The sequence below is a fragment of the Hemicordylus capensis genome, chromosome 4, assembly GCF_027244095.1.
Source record: "Hemicordylus capensis ecotype Gifberg chromosome 4, rHemCap1.1.pri, whole genome shotgun sequence".
Lineage (NCBI taxonomy): Eukaryota > Metazoa > Chordata > Lepidosauria > Squamata > Cordylidae > Hemicordylus > Hemicordylus capensis.
Genome location: NC_069660.1, coordinates 163,854,406 through 163,870,680, shown reverse-complemented (window position 1 = coordinate 163,870,680; position 16,275 = coordinate 163,854,406). Strand labels below are relative to the sequence as shown.

At 43.2% G+C, this 16,275-nt stretch overlaps 1 protein-coding gene across 6 annotated transcripts in view; it reads left to right on the top strand.

Annotated features, from left to right (window-relative positions):
• The window catches only part of PBX1 (PBX homeobox 1), a 298,544-nt gene that overhangs the window by 93,595 nt on the left and 188,674 nt on the right, over nt 1-16,275 (top strand). The gene's annotated exons all lie outside the window — the stretch shown is intronic.

Here is a 16,275-nt window from a genome sequence, read left to right as displayed (position 1 = left end):
AGATCTCACCTCAGCATTTACCTGACCATTGTTCAACATGTCCGTTCTATTAAGAACATAAGAAGGGCCCTGCTGCATAAATCAAAAGTCCATTCAGTTCAGCATCCTATTTCCCACAGCGCCAAACTGGATGACTTTGGTGGGAAGCCCAGAAACGGGACATGGCGGCAAATAGTCCTTTCCCATTGTTGCTTTTCAGAGATGGGCATACAGAGACATGTAGCCTCTGTACCTGGAGGGAGCATGTAGCCATCATAACTCATAGCCATTGACAGACCTGTCCTCCGTGAATATGTCTAATCCCTTTTTTAAGCCATCTAACCTAGTGGACATCACCACCTTGTGTGGCAGTGAACTGTATAAACAAAGTATGTGTTGTGCAAAGCAATGCTGCTTTTGTCTGTCTCCTGTCAGTTTCGTGGGCTGACGCTGGATTCTAGTGTTACGGAGAGGGAGAAAAACCTCTCTATTCACTTCCTGTACATCATGCATATTTTTAAAACCTCTACCATGTCCACCCTTTAGTTACCTTTTTTTCCAGATCTAAAAAGCCCCCAGTGTTTTCGCTTTTCTTTATATGGAAGTTGTTCCAGGCAACTAATAATTTTCGTTGCCCTTTTCTACATTTATTCTGACAATGAGGCTGTTCTCACGACCAGCCTAACCCAGCCTGGGGCAGCCCAGCCAGGGTTAGGCTGGTTGTTAGAAGCAGCGGGATCCTCTCGTATCTCTCTGCTCCCCACCCACCTAACCCTCTTAAGAAACCCAGCTGTTAGCCAAGGCTAAGCGTGCGCTTGCACCCTAACCCAGAGAGATAAGTTTGGGCAGGGTATAAATTTAATAAATAAACAAACAGATAGATAAATAAATAAATAAATAACCCCTCAGCTACTAGGTATCGTGCCTTTCCTTGGGCTGAGTTCAGCATAAGGAGATACAGAGTTAGGCACATAGAGAATCCCCAATGCAACATGCATGTTGTGCATTGCATTGTGGGATATCTGGAGGCTCAAACAATAAGTTCTGGCCCCGGATCCCTCCACCTTGCTCCATGCCTCACGTGCGCACCGATGATTGACAGTTTGGTCGCCTGGGGGGAAGGTAGGTTAAGAGCAGCCTTTTCCTGCACCCTCCCAGCCCACCCCCGGAGATCATGAGAATTGCCTCAATATCTCTTTTGAGATATGGGGATAAGAACTATACACAGTATTCCAAATGTGACTCCACCATAGTTTTGTATAAGGGTATTACAATATTGACAATTTTCTTCTTGATCCTGTTCCAACTCAAACCTAGCATAGTGTTCACCTTTTTCATAGCTGCTGCACACTGGGTCAATGTTCTCATTGAGCTGTTCGCCAGAACCCCATGATCTCTCACTAATCCCTGGTCAGTTACTGACAGCTCAGACCCCATATACGTGAAAATTGGATTCTTGCCCTAATGTGCATTACCTTGCATTCACTGGCATTGGTTGAAATCCCATACAGTGCTACACCTCCATAACAATGTTCTGCAGGGCTTCTGCGCCATTCAAAGGCAGTGTCAAAATTCACAAAACTTTGTGGAGAGTGTTTTTCACAAAGCACAGCCCTGTTTGGGAGTGAAATAAACCCCCCGCATCTGATGTCAGACGTGGGGGGAGGGGCATGGGACTGCAAGTTCTTTGAACCCATTCACCCAATGGTGTGTCTGCCCATGGCCCTTATTATTTTGATCAGGAGGAGTGATAGTATGTCCCTAGCATTAAATTACTTTTGGGGCCTGGAATTGGCATGCACTCAATTTTGTGGAGAAATCCAGCTCCCACATCTTGACTTGGAGGCTTCAAGTATTTGCATATCAACAGCTGTACATTGAGTTTCTTTTCAAACGTCTTTAATGCATGTGCATTTGCTTGGTTGTCAGGTCCTACCATATGCTCATTGCCAAGTTTTACCCCATCCCCACTTGGGGATCTAGAACATTTACCTTCTCATCTCCTGGGGATGATTTTTCCAAACTGGGTGTTGCCCAGCTCCTGTCAGCTTTCCCCCAGGAATCCATTTAAAAGCTGCTTGGGCACCTTTTTGATACTAAATGCCAGCAGTCTAGTTCAATTTTTGTTCGAGTAGAACCTGTCCCTTCTGTCATAGACTCTGTCCCAGAAAGTTCCCCAGTGCCTAACAAATCCAAAGCCCTCCTTCCAGCACCACTGTCTCATCCACACATTCAAACCCCCTCAGCTCTACTTGTCAAGTTTTCCCGTCATATGAAACAGGTAGCACTTCTACCTGACCTCCAACATCCTACCTAGCAACCTAAATTTGACTTACAGGGTCTTGCAAGTCCACCTATATTGCTGATCTAACCCACATTGCTGATGCCGATGTGGACCACAACTGTTGATTCCTCCCCATTAATTTTGCTTCTGTGATGTTTTTTTCTTGAATTTCTCAAGGTTTACTTTTCAGAAGCTAAGCTTAGTTCTTCAGCAAAGGTTTCTACTTAATATGTGTTCAATGAGATGGCTATGTTTTGCAGGTTATGTTTTACATACAGTAACATACAAAACTGGATGCAATGGATATGCCCACTGCTTTTTTTTAAGGGCCACTCCTGACCTGATGCTACATTTCTTCACTTATATTTTATGAAAAGGTGCATAGGATTGAATGACCAGAGACAATAGTTGAAGCATATATTTGGGAAAACTCCAAAATACAATTTCCACCCAATTTTGTCATTCTTTTTGAATAATTAATTCAGAGTTCAAAATTAAAATTTGCATCGTATTTACAAATTCAAATGTTTACCTCACAATTCAGTTTTGTATGTTACTGTCATGTTTCTAATAAGCTGTCATGTTTCAAATATCAATAGTCATTATATGTTATCTATTGAGTTCTATAAGATGTAACATACCATTACATTTCAGCTATCAAATACTATTAAGTAGTAAATACTATTGAATGCTGATCATCAGATACTGACAAATGTGATATGGTAGTAGTTTGAAGCTCTCTTCTGGAGAATCCTGAGTTCTTTGGAAGCTTATCAGAATTTTCTTAAGAAGCTCAGTAATAGTGGGCAGGCTTTTAAAAAAATCTTCCTCTGCAATTCACAACCATGGGGAGTAATGAGTATGTTCTAGAGCACGCTCTTACTTTACAGTTGGTATGGACCAACAGTACCCATATGAACTGAGAGTATACCCCAGAATCTTCTGCAACATACAAGGTTTCCTTGGCAGATGAGATGAAGCGCTCTTTGAAGATAAAATGTTTGAAAACTGCTGAGATACACCATTGCATATCAGTTATCAGGACTGTCCATTTGCATGTCCTTTAAATACTGTAAAATACCATCTGTTGGTAAAATACCAACAGTATTCAACAATATATGAATATCGTAATCAAATACCACTTGATGTCAAACAACAGATGCCACATATTAAGAAAAAAATTATATAATCTGAGAATATCTAGAAGATATTCTACATCATAATCCACAAAGGAGAATTTTGAGGGAAATGCCTGGAGCAAATTTGCTCCCTTTCTGTCAGAGACACACATCTTTGTAAGGTTGGAGAGTTGGACGTGAAGTCTTACAAAGATCTTGAGACCTTACATGCTTGTGTCCTATGTAGTTGCTCATTCTTTTGCCAGCAGGCCTATGAAAGTGAAATGTCTGTTCAACAGCTGCCTTTTCTTGTATACTTTTTTCCTTCTTTCATTGCCTGCAAAACTTGAATAGTTTTGTCTCTAATGTTGTCTGCTTTTTCATAGAAGCAGGAGGGGGAATGGGTAATGCAGGCCATCTCCTGTTTCAGACTCTGAGGACATTCACACAATCAAAAACTGTGTTCTACCTGGGTTTGGGACCTGTGTGTGCTCTCAATTTTTTGTTGTGTGGAAACAAGGTAACCTGGGTAGCTTTTCCTCCAACCTTGCTTCCACATACAATCACTTCTACCCAGGTTTCCCCCTGACCTTGCTTCCACACAATGAGGCTCTTCTCATGAGCAGCAGAAACCGGGCTAAGGGAGCCCAGCCTGGTTCCTGCTGCTCGTGTGCTACAACAGCAAGCATCCCCAAATCCCCCCCCCCAATTAAACTAGGATAGTGGAGTGTACGCTATGCTAACCCCGTGGTTTTGGTTGCTTGTCGCCGCGGTATGGCTTGTGAGTAGACTACAACAAGCTTCTGGGTGTTGGGGGGATCCACAGAATGCCCCACATACTTGCATGGGGCATTCTGGGACTTCCGGGGACCAGGAGGCTCCCGAGCCCCACCACCCCAATCAGCTCCTTGACAGAGCAGGGCTATCCACCTGCTCATGTGTGGGGAGAGCGGGTCAAGCCCACTCTCCCCACAAAACCCCTTACAGCTCTCCACACTGCTCGTGTGGAGAGCCTCAATAAATTCTGTCCATGTTTTCCTCCAACCTTGCTTCCACAGAACTAAAAATTGGGAGCACACACAGCTCCCAAACCTGGTTAGAACACGGGTCTTGATTGTGTGAAGGACCTCACTGTGTTATGATGTCAACCCCTATCTCTAAAGAATAAAAATTGGGGCAGCAAGCTTTGCTTGCTAGTAAGCAGTGTTATTAATTGACTGCAAAAGGCTTTAATTGTATTTAGAATGTGTCCTAGTTAAACAAGTAAGTCAAAGGTCCAGTTTAAAAGGCTACATAGATTGCCGAGACATGATGATTCCCTGCGCTTTGCACACTGTTGGATGACCACTACTCTATCTCCTATGTTTAAAGATATGTTTTCCTTCCTGTTTGTATCCAAAGCTAGCTGACAGTTTGCCTTTCAGGTTGGAACGGCTGTGCCTTTTTCCTTCAGCTATAAGACCCACAGGCAACTGAAGTTGACAGTGCTCAAATGAAATCAATGTCAATACATCTTTTAGACCTGGATCTTACACAACACTGATGGGCCTTTTACTGGATTGTTTCTTGAATCAATTTTGCTGGATTTTTTTCAAGTGCTGTGAAAACAGCTAATGAGAACTATTCCACATTCCCAAATTTTATGGAAAAGAAGCAGCCTTTCCTCCCTTGTATTCAAAACTAGCAGGTCAATTGAAATTGCAAGTTATCCCTTCATTGAAACTGTGTACTTATTTCAGGATTTGCCAAAACATAGCTTCATTGAGCTTTGCAATATGCACCTTTTAAATACATTAATATAACTGGTTAAAAGACAGGCAGCTAATTGATTTTTTAAAAAAATCTTTAATTGGTTTAACTGTCCTGTTGAAAACAAAATGGGAGAGAATTTAGAATTGACCAACAAAAGGTTGATAAGGGTTTGGGGTGTATTTCTTTTAGAGAAAATAAGGTGGTGGAAAAGGAGGAAGGACATGATAGCTGTTTCCAAATGATATCATATTGCTATATGGGAAAGGCCACCTGAGAGAACAGGAAACCATGGGCTTATATTTGCAGCAAAACAGAGCAAGAGGATGGATATTAGGAAAGTTTACCAGCTGGACAGCAAAACAACTTGTAAAGGTTTGCTCCCTGGAACTTTAAAAGAAGAAATGGGATGTGCTGTGATGGGAGATAGTTTGGGGCTGCCTAAGGAGTTCTGTTGTTTCAGGATTATACAACACAAAAGGTCTATGCCAACTCTGTGTTTCCTCTGTGTTGTTGGTAACTTGTCGGTCATTTGTGACAGTGATTAACATTTTTCCTTCGTTTTTAATCACAGTAACAAAGATTCTTGTGACACCTTAAAGTCTATCAATGAAACTTCAAGGATGGCAAGTTTGGTGTAGTATATAAAATGCTGGGCTTCAACATGGGAACCCAAATTTGAATTTATGTGTTAGCTACTAAGCTCACTAAGTTGTCTAAGAAAAGTTATAGTCTTTTTCCAGCTCTCTTCTATATTAAGTGAATAAGCAAGGGGAAAGTGAGAGATCCCTGCACTTGTATACATCCAGGAGAAGATCTGTAAGGGGAGCCTGTGTGTGTACAGCTGTATAAACCATGGCTGTCCACACAGAGATCAGGTCTTCCAATCTCACAGAGAGCCTATATGCATTTAGGCTCCCCCTTGCAGACCTTCACCTGAACACACAGAATAAGGGCGTAGGTAGTAGGTAGGGCAACAGTGCTCCCTGTAAGGGGATTCCCAGATGTTGTTGATTACAACTCCCATATTCCCCAGCCATAGGCCATTGCAGCTGGGGATTACGGGAGTTGCAGTCAAAACAACTGGGAATCCTTCTCACAGGAAATACTGTATGGCAATGGTTGTGGACATAGTCCTGGCCCCCCCTCATTCACTGAACATGTAGAAGAGGAAGGCATGGAGAACAGTGGTAATTCCTCTCCTTCTGCTGCTGTTTTCCCCTCAAAAGAGCTGTCAGAAGGGAGTAGCTTCCCCAGTTTCCTCTGGGCTGCTCCCTCCCCAATGCATTGGCCTGAGGATCTTCAGTTGGTCTTTTTCAAATAATAATAATGAATGCTCAGCAAGACAAGTTTGCAGCCAGTAGTTTCCATGGACTCTGACTTGGATTTGCCTTCATTCCTGGTGAGGCTGAGCCCACAGAGGGGTTGGGAGGAAGCAGATCTAGCCAGCAGTCTAAAGTTGATGGTCTTGGCAGAGGCCTCTCCACCACCCTCAGGAACTGGAGATCAAGAGCGGTCGGAGACAGGTCCTTCAGTACCCTGGACAGATCATAAGGAGCAGATATTTTGTTCCAGGGAGTTTTTAGATCCAGCTGAGAGCCCTTATATATTTCCTGGGCTTGACTGCCCCATCCACTTCTTGAAGAGTGCATAGCCTTAAAGGGGCAGTCCTCTGGTCTGGAACCATCATCTCTCTGCTGTTTGCTGCCAGGTGCATTCCTTCAGTGGTAAGCAGGCTCTAGGAAACATGAGGCCCTTGATGGCAAGCGTGCTGGTTCCTTAGTGGAATCCATATTTGGTGTGCTATATCTGGAGTCCTAGCTCATGGATCTCTGGTTTAAGATGTTCCTGACTGTTAGGCTTATGTTCAGTGTTCCATCCAGGTCCAGTGCCTCCTCAGCTTGCCTGAGGTATCACATTTTGCCAAATTTGTATGTATTGTTAGGACATTGTACTAGGTCTGGGGAGACCCAGGTTTGAATCCCTACTTAACCATGAAGCTCACTGGATAATTCTGGGCCAGTCACTTTCTCCTAACCTAACCTATCTCTTAGGGTTGTGAGGATAAAATGGAGGGAAGGAGAAGGAGAAAGAATCACTCTGAGTTCCTTGAAGGAAGGATAGAAGATAAATGTAATGAATAAGTAAATATCCCAGAACTTCTGTTTCCAGATCTGGATTTTAAATTTCAGTTGGCAATTGTCTCTGGATAGAATTGTGAAGCTTGTAAGCTGCTAATATTTCTTCCTTGCAGATTCGGAACGGTCTCTCTCTCCTCCCTTGTTTTTGCTGGCTTTTCTTCACCATTTGCTGTCCCTTTTTGAGATGGCAAGGAAAAGAGATGATCAATGCTTTTGTCCTGTGGGTGATGCACAGCCCTGGGGCACCTGCCATTCTGTGGCACCACTGCCCTGTGATGAGTCCCTCTCTCTGTCCAGTGGCAGAAGGACACAGCTGTGAGGCTCTGGACAAGACACTTCCTTCTTGTTGTTTTTGCAGCACCGGTGTCTGGGCTGCCAATGTGTGATCTGTCAAAGTGCCCTCCATGAAGGAAGAGCAGCACAGGGGGCCTCATGTTAAAGTCAAAGAAAGAGCTGCCTTGCACTAGCCTCCAGCTATGTATGCAGCTTTGCTCAGGGCTTGGCAGTAAATAAAGGGTAGAGATGGGAGAAGAAGAAAGGTAACCAGCCATACAATCCACTTGCATCCCTTGCTGGACCTTCCCATTCATCATCTCAGAGAAAGTGGGCCTAGAAGCAGGCTGAGAAACAGTGGAGTCATTCTCACAACCAGCCTTTTGTGGGTAGGAGAGGAATACATTGGGTACAGAGACTTGTCTGGAGCCACAGGAACCTCTCCTGCCCAGCACCAACCTAATGGGTAGCCTAGCTTTTTTACCTGGGCTTTTTTGAGGTAGGACAAAAACCTCTGCTGTCATACCTTAGCTTTGATTGTGTGTGCAATTGCTCTGGATTCTGCAGCTCCCATATAGACAAAAGAGTCCAGTGGAAAGCGGGGACAGGGAGAGGTGCTCTGCCAAGGGCTGCCTCTCCGCTGCCCATGTGGTGTATTGTGGGATACTGGAGGACTCCCAAGTCCTGAATGCAGCTCTGAGTAACACTGCTGTTCATGTGGGCGTGCGAGTGGTGGAGCCCAATGGAGGCTCAGATCGTGTGGAAGGAAGTAGGTAGGTTTCTGCCTCCCTTCCAACCCACCCCATTTGATCGTGTGAAGGGGCTCAGTGGCTGACATCCTAACTAACACTCCATGTGCTCAGCCAAACAATGCACTCCCACAATGACAGCATTCCTAATTCAGCAGTGCGGATGGCTAGACATGGTAGCGGGCTGATTTTCACCTATCTCCCTTTCCCTTGGAAGTTCTCTGTGCAACCCACAAATATGTTCCTGAGGGTTTTATGACTCTCGGAGATATGTTTTCAAGTTGTCTAGAGTGCTTCTGGGGGAAGGGTAAAAATCACTTTTCCTGCATGCAGCTGGCTGCATTACTGAACCAGGAGTGTGGCCACTGTGGGTGTGCATTCATTAGCTGCATGACCGTAATGTTAAGATGTCAACCATTGACTTGGTCAAGGTTACCTAGCAAGGCTAGGACTGAGCTAATTTTTGGGTTGTGGTTCCGCAGATCAAAGTCCAAATCTTTGGCCACTGGACCACATTTATCAACGTTTATAGTTGTTTCCCCCTCCTCCTTAAAAACTAAATTATTTTGTCAGTATAACCATGACTTCTTGTATGTTGCTGTAATTCTTCCTTGAGGATTAAAAAAAAAGTCTTGTAAAAATGCAAATTGATGCAGGTTCTCTAAAAACAAAGATGCACTCATATTTGCCACTAAGTTTTAATGCTAAACACATTTACCCGGGAATAAAATTCTACTCAATCCATTGTGGCTTACTTCTGAATAAATATGCATAGGATTGCATTGCATATGTTCTAAATCCCATAATAGTCAGATGAAAATTTTATGGGCCAAGTTGAATTGAGTTTACACATAACAAAGCTCAGGTTTTCTCTCCAAAAACTTACTTCATATGGCCTGACAATTAAGTTTTATGGTAACAAATTAAATTTTGAAATGCAAAGATTGAAACTAATATTTAGCAAAACATGATGTGCTTGCTCAGTGTGAGCAAATTTGTTTCTACTCTGCTACTAATTTTCCCTTCCAGTGCAATTTCCTGCACAGTTGATTCCAAATTTCAGCAGTTGAGATGAAAAGTTTCTGTAGATAGATACTAGGCCTGTTCACACAATTGTTTGAATCTAGGTTTAATGCGGGTTACTAAATTTAGTGTGATTGTGTGAAGTCATGCCAAGGTGGGAATCTTGGGCCATAAACCAACTTAGCACGAGTTCACACAATCCCATGAAATTTTGGTAACCCATATTAATAGGTTTGTTCAAATGACAGTGTGAACAAACCTAATACTTCACATGCATGTCCACATTCTCTGCCTATACCGCTCCCAGTGGTCCATAGGTACACCTTTACATGATCTAGAATAAAACATATTAATCTTATTGGCTTTGCCTACTGCATTCTTTTATGTTTTGTTAATTTATATCAGGTTTGCTTCCACAGACTTCAGATTTATTGTGTGAAATAGCCCATGAGCCCTGATGTGGTTGGTGTCTGAAAGTAACTTTCTAGAGGTCAGGTTGCTCTCTCTCTCTCTCTCTCTCTCTCTCTCTCTCTCTCTCTCTCTCCCCCCCAACTTCCCTACTAGTATATGCCTTGACTTGCTTGCCTGAATCACCTTTCCTCTTTTTCTATTTTTTGAATCAAAATGGTATCTCTTGACAGTGAGATGTTTTATTTTCTCTTGGTCTCAAAGCACACAGTAATTGGAATGAGGGGGGTAATCTGTACGGTGTTTGATGTATGAAATACTGTATTGTGTGCGGAAGAGATTGGGAAAGGGGACTGAATTTAGATTATATTTGGGCCTTTTCTTTTTTAATGTCTAGAATGCATGTGTTTGACACAAGGAATAGGCCAGCTGCCTTGAAAATATAGGTGATCTCTGTTTGAATGTGTCACAACTAATATTTCTTCCCAGAAATGAAGTTCAGAATGTTACATAATGGGGAATGTCTCAAAAAAAAAAAAAAAAGTTCAGTTCTCACCAAAAAATGATTACAAATCACCTGTTGTTGGGTGTTTTTCCTGAAATCTCATATGCAGTTGAACTCAAAAAGACTTGAAAATCCTATTTGGCGATGCCCCCCAAATGGCAGCAGCCATAATTGCTGCTGTCTTTCTTTGAGGCCTGGTCATTCTGACTATGGAGAGTTTCCTGCAGCAATCTTACAAAAAACAACAATGATTTTGAAAAACCCAGAGGGTATAACTGGTGTATAGTACCACTCTGCAAGAGCACAACAAAAAGCACACCAAGGGTGGGCCGGGGGAATGTGTATGTACATATAGAAAAGAAGCAATGGAAAGCTTGGGTAGATGCAGTGAGAAGAGGAAGGGTGTGCAGTGAGAAATCTGAGTTTGCATCCCCAGACCCCAATGAAGACAGGGCACACTTAGTTGGAGTGAATTAGGGCCACTTTATCAGCAGATAACAAACTTGCAACGAGGTACCTAACTAACCAGAGTGTGGGTGCTCCTCCCGTGTGGTGGCCACCTCCTAGTGAGGGCCATCCCACACCCAGCTGCTGGGGGACTGAGTGAAATGGCAGTGGCCGGGCAAGACTTTCCCCACCCCCTCTCCCAATTGGCAGTTACTGGCCACGTGAAGAGGGCCTAAGATGGTGGCCGATGTGCCTGCTTTGGTGGCCGGAGGCACAACCCCACCCCCTGCCTCACTGCGTGGGTGCAGCGGTGGGGAGTTGTATTGTGTATCAGGACAATTTCATTGTTAGTACAAATAAATTATAAAGTATTTATTATCCCCCAATATTTTATTTTATAATTTTGATTTGTTTCCCTTGCCACTTTTTAAAAAAAGGGAGCAACTGCGTGAAGGGTGGGGGTTGAACAGTTTCATACAAGTGGAGATGAGGAGAGTGAAGACCACAAGATTAGTGTTAGTTTTATTTTTTTTAAAAAACCCTCCTCCAGAAAACACTCTCTTATATATGGTGGTTTATATATATATAATATCTTATACATGCCAGTATAAGGGGAAATTATTTTTATTTTATTTTTCTCTGCCTTAAAAAAACAAGAGGGCGAACAACTGTGCTGAGAAGTGGGGTGGACAGTACCTGTTTCCTGCTTTTTGCCCTAGTAATAGCTTTGAAGAATTTCTGTCACAGCTGGTGAAACCTGCCCCTCCACCCACCCCCAGGAAAGAGAAATCTCTTGAAAATAAAGACCAACCACTATTACATTTGAATGTTTTAACCCGTATCTCTCAGGTAGATTGGGCCTATTCTATGATATAGACTGCAAATGCTTAGCAGTGTTAGTGTTGCTACTTCTATACGACGGTGGCCTCTTCCTTCACTTTGTTTCATTTTACTATCATCATATGGTAGGTAATGTTGCACCAGTTGGATGTCTGCCTGTCATGCCTAAAAGTCCTGGGCCCTCTGGTCCTGCCAAGGAATTTAGCAGCCTCTCCTTCTTATTGTACAAGGTTGGGAGGTAAAATGAAGGAAGAGGCCACTGTCAGATAGAAGGAATGAAAGAAGAGGCCACTGTCACAATTAGGGAGCTAAGGCCTATGTGACTGAGCCTGTTTACCTCAGAGACATGAGTTAAATCATACAAGTGTAATAATGGTTATCCTTTATTTTCAAGAGATTTCTCATTCCCTGGGGTCTGATTTCACCAAAGTTCACCAGAACTGTCATCACTGACAGAAATAGGAGACCTTATAATCTTTACTCCCCTCATCTCCACTCCAACATAATCTTCAAATTTGCAATCATACAGGGATCTACAAATGGCAGATTTCCTGAATTTCCTTTTACAAATCCTTTCCCAGTCATTTATAGGAATCAGCACAAAACAAATCCACACAGCTCAGTCAGGCCTCCCACATATATCAGAAGGCTGCAGGGAGGTTGAGCAGCGTTGATGTCATACTAACCTCAGCCAATGGGAGAGCATTTTTGCTCTACCAAAGAAATGTGAGTTTTTAAACAGGTTTTAAAACAAACTACTTCACATAGGATGAAAAAAATCACAACATTACATAAGGGTGAGCTGCTAAATGGATTAATACTACTAAAAATGCTATATGAAATTTAGGAGACATCCTTATTTGGATCTGACCAGATATTGTTACATCTTCCAGCTGAGAATTTAGATCTTTTGACTGAGATGAAAGGGTGCTATTTCTATGAGTGTGTTCTCTGGGACAAAAGAGTGGCTTCTGTGGTGAGCTTTTTTAAAAGGGGGAAGTTAAGTTGTAAGAATCATCTAAGCAGTGCTGCATTGTACACTGAAGCCGCCTCATAGCTAATTAATGCCTGGGGGCAGGAGCTGGGCATTGTGGCTTTTCCTCTTACTGTCTCTGCTGCCAAATGCTGTGCAGCCTTTTTGGCTGAGCCTCTGCCCCTCAAACAGGAGAATATTAAAAGTATAGTACCAGAGACACAACATAACTAGCCAAGGAAGCCTCTCCTTATCATACCCAGTGAGGGTCCTGCTGTTGCCACCAGAGCACCCAAACTCAATTCGTTCAGATGAAACGAGGTGGGAGAGGGGAGGGTTGGGCAGAAATGGAGCACACATAGAAGTGATGGATAACATTTTGATCACCTTGAGCTTGTATAATCAATGTAATGGCTAAGAGAGTGAGCTACAAATAATTACTCTAAGTCCCTGATTCCGCTGTCACCAGTGCCATGAGCTCACCAGGTGGCTGAGACAAGGCCCTACCTGTCATCCTCAGCCCTAATTTGCAATGGGGGAGAGTTCCTGTATTCATCTGACCTAATCTGGTGTGCTGGGTTCAGTTTGGGTGCCACACTTTTAGGAGGATAAAGGCAAATTGGAACAGTTTCAGAACAGTGTTCCCTCTATTTTTTCCCCCCCATCTGTGAATGGAATGAATTTTGTTCTGGGAGGCAGTATCAAGGCAGTGTGTCTGCATGCGTATTCAGAATGGGGCCTTCCTGATTCAGCCTGAGTGGGATCTAAAATTAACTGAGTAGACATAAAAAACCTTGTGAGTGTGTGCACATGTGCACACCTTAGAGGGAACATTGGTTCAGAGGGGGGTAATGAAGATGGTCAGGATCTGGAAACAAGTCCTACGAGGAAAGGTTGAAGGACATGGCTCTTTTTTAGCTTGAAGAAGAGAAGTTTGAGGAGAAACGTGATAGCACTCTTCAAATGCTTTGACAGCACTCTGTCGAAGCCCTTGTTGAGCTCTGGGATGAGGAAACAGCTTGATTGATTTTGTCTCTCCTGAGCATCCTCCTCAGGTGGATGGAATCCAGTCAGCTTCCTGGCTTTCGTTGGAGCTGAGGGGCAACTTGAATGATGGCTGGAGCAACTCAGGAAGGAGACTTATGATGAATCTGAGCAAACATGCGGCAGAGCCCATTTCAAGGACCACTCCATGGTGGTGATAGCAGTGAAGAAAGCTTACTTTTCTGCCAACGGATCTGCACAGTATGTCCCTGTTTCAGGTGACAAAATCATTATTTTACACACACACACACACACACACACACACACACACACACACACACAGTGGTTCAAATTTGTAATTAAAAAAAAACCTGCCTCACACTGCACATCTTCAGTAGTCTGAACAAAATCTGGAAATAAAAAATAGAAGAACAGCAGATTGGTAGGATAGTAGTGCCCTACAGGATCATGGAATTCTGGTGTGCTAACACTATACATGTAGGAGTGACCTGTCAATTCCTGGAAGCTCTGTTGCTTATCTCTCTCTCTTATTCCACCCTGCCCCAGAGTTAATGAGAGTTGCACTGCCTGCAGGCTGACCATTCATCAGGTAGAGATGTGTGGGTTGGTTAATAATTGACCAGCTTGCACAGCTCTATCTGATGAAAGGCCAGCCTGCAAGCAGCAGAACTCTCTTTTGCTCTTTGGGGTGGGACGGAATGAGTGGTGGTGGGGAGCAACAGAACTGCTGAGAATTGGAGACAGCTGCATCTTGCTCAGTAAAAACACCCCTCCCAGCTTGTGAGGATGGGCCACTCCTGTGTACATGTAAGGCAACATGACACAATTTAAATGCAGTAACACATGGAATGGTGCAATGTTTTTGATCCATTTCAATCAGGCCTGAGAATGGACAAAGCTCATCCTTCCCAGGAGGAATCTCTGCAGTATTACCTGTTGATAGCAATAAGCTAATTATCAGATTAATTGGATGGTGAAAAATCTAGAAACCCACATGGAAATCAAAGGGGTTTCCCCCTTTAACCTCTTTACTAAATGTAGGTCAAAGTTAGAACTTTTAAATCCTTGCTGAGTGCTGAAGAGTAAAGCCAGAATTGCTTGTTTAGGTTTGTAGGTGACCCTATAAATCCATCTTTATAAAAATTGAGTGAAGCAATCACTGCTCTTTCTGTCTTACAAATGGCAGGGACTGGAACTGAGCAAAGATTTGATCCTAAGGTTTGATCCTAGCCGTGTTAGTTCCTAGATCAGTACTGGCCCCGACTGATTCTTCAAGAATGTTCCTTGTTTCTTTTCTTTATTCTCTCTCTCTCATATTTATATACCGCCCAAAATGTATGTCTCTGGGCAACCTACAATAAAACAGCACACATTAAAACAAAAAATTAAGACATTAAAACATTAAAACAATTTAAAATGTAAAACAATATTAAAATCTGTTTTGCTCTTCAACATCCTGTGGCAACCAGTTCCTTATTCAGGACTACTGCATTTGAATCTTGTGAAGTAGTAGTAGATTTTTAGTAGTAAAAGGTGTGAAATAGGTTCCTGCTCACACACATGTTATGCATGCAGAGCAGAGGCAAAGACCTCTGTCCCTGTCCATGACACATGTCCACATGTGCATGGCAGAGATGGGATGCACATGTGGATGCACAGAGATGGGATGCACAACCCTCACCCCCTTGCCAGTTTCAAGACAGATATCTTAACCATGAAGTACATTGTCTCTGTGTATGGTTAACATTGTGGATGTGGGTGCACAGCTAGCATTTGTAGTTGCCCTTCCTGGCATGCATGGGAAGATATGAGATGCCCAGGGGAATTCAGTGCAGTGACTTGTCAGTAATACTTGGCTGGGGGGCAGAGGCACACATATGGTCCAAAAAAGCTGATAAAAGGCAGATTCAAGCTCTGGGTTGCTGACAAGTGATAACGGGCTTGTTTAGCTCAGAGCTGGAGCGTTCCCATGATGAGATTGGACACTGTCTAGCTTCCCAAGGCCTCCTCTTGACAGTCACTCTGTGGGAATTGCACTGGATCCTTTTAGGTTCCCTATTAGTTTGAATGGGCCTGGCCCACTTCACTGTGAGTGCATCTGTCAGAACCTGGGCTCTGGAATAAAAGTGTAATTGCCTTGATGTAAACTCTTTGAATATTGCAAATCCGCTCAGCTAAGTGTTAGGGAGGAATCCCAGAGGTATAGATCTTATTGATTTCTAGAATCCACAAAAACCTCTTTTCAAGACATGAAATTTTTCTCCCAGTGTTATGTTTTCAGGGTTCTGTACAATCAAATGCTCAACTTGGGAGCATATTCAGTGTTTCTGAGCATGCAAAGAGTTCACTTACCTACCCCACTTTGATGGGGTAGAACTTCCATCAAAGAGACTGCCCCGCCCGGCTTTAGCCATGGCCCAACTCTCTCCAACAACTGACCACAGGATGTGCATGTGGCACGAATGTGGCATTAGTGACAGAGGAATTTGGCTTTCCTTCTGGAATCCCGGCTCTCACACCTACTACTTGATGGTTAGGGCCTCTCCCCCACCCATGGAAAGTGGCCGAGTGTAATTATGCAGAAAGCTCCATTGGAGCTATATCAATAAGACAGACGTCTGTTGTATCATTCTCTCTCAGTAAGGCATTTCTTCTCCCCAATTGCTCATATAGAATCATAGCCTAATAGCATCCCATTAACATAATTGCCAACACAACTAGTGTTCCGTGTCTCAGAGCCATTTACTTACTTTACGATTAAAAAAACCTTACCAAAACCAG